A 1,504-nucleotide genomic window follows, 5' to 3' on the forward strand; every position below is an offset into this window, starting at 1 on the left:
TCAGGAATGCAAAACCAAACATCATATGTTCTCACTGATATGTGGGAGCTAAGCTATGAGGATGCAAAGGCATAAGAATGATACAATGGACGTTGGGGACTCGGGGGGAAGAGTGGGAGGAGGGCAAGGGATAAAAGACAACAAATACGGTGCAGTGTATACTGCTCGGGTGATGGGTGCACCAAAAATCTCAGAAATCACCACTAAAGAACTTACTCATGTAATCAAATACCACCTGTACCCCAATAACTTATTGAAAAATAAAATACTTTTTTTTTTAAAACCAGATACTTGTGTCCCAACATTAAAGCAGCATATTCAAAATAGCCAAAAGGTAGAAACAGCCCAATTGTTCATCAACAGATGAGTAAATGAGCAACATGTATTATATGTGCACAGGGGGATACTATTCAGTTATTAAAATGAATGGAATACTTATACATCCTACAAATATGGATGAACTTTCAAGATTTGCAACTAAAATCTAATGAATAAACAGGGCCAAACATAGTGGCTAATGCCTGTAATGCCAGGACTTTGGGAGGCTGAGGTAGGAGGATCACTTGAGCCCAGCAGTTTGAGATCAGTCTGGGCAACATAGCAAGACTCCATCTGTACAAAAAAATTGTTTAAATGCCGGGCATGGTGGTGTGGGCCTGTATCCTCAGCTACTGGCAGGGCTGTGGAGGGAGTCTTGCTTGGGCTCAGGAGGTTGAGGCTGCAGTGAGCTAAGATACCACCACTGCAATCCAACATGGGGAAGACAGCAATATCACTTTCTAAACATAAAAATTATTAAAATAACACATAAAATGTCTGGGCACAGTGGCTCACACCTGTAATCCCCGCACTTTGGGAAGCCAAGGTGGGCAGATCATGAGGTCAAGAGATCAAGACCATCCTGGCCAACATGGTGAAATTCTGTCTCTACTAAAAATATAAAAACTAGCTGGATGTGGTGGCTTACACTTGTAGTCCTAGTTACTTGGGAGGCTCAGGCAGGAGGATCGCTTGAACTCAGGAGGTGGAGGTTGCAGTGAGCTGAGATCACACCACTGCACTCCAGCCTGTCGATAGAGCAAGACTGTGTCTCAAAAAAATAAAAACAAAAATAATAAGTGCCTCCAAGCAAGTGCATGTTAGCGTGCGTAGCCGTGTGTTGTGTCCGGCCGAGTAGGCACATGTGCATTTGTGTATGAATGTTGGATGCTAGGGCAGTCATGGTTTGAGTCACTCACAGTCAGCACTCACTCCTCACTTCCTCATGCCTGGTTCCTACAGGTTCCTACAGGAATTCCTACAGGAATCCAGCCATTGAGGAGTGCTTGCCAAAAGAATGAATGAGCCATCAACAGTGATTCAGAAAGGGTCCTGGGTCCACACGTGTCTCCCAACACAGTGTGTGACCTGGCCAGCTCCCCCTCTGCAGTGCATCTCCTCTGTCCACTGTGGTGGTTGGTCCCTGAGATTCCCAAAGGCCCTGCTGGCCCTCACCTTTGAAGCT

The sequence above is a fragment of the Colobus angolensis genome, unplaced genomic scaffold (assembly GCF_000951035.1).
Source record: "Colobus angolensis palliatus isolate OR3802 unplaced genomic scaffold, Cang.pa_1.0 Scaffold809, whole genome shotgun sequence".
Classification (NCBI taxonomy): Eukaryota; Metazoa; Chordata; class Mammalia; order Primates; family Cercopithecidae; genus Colobus; species Colobus angolensis.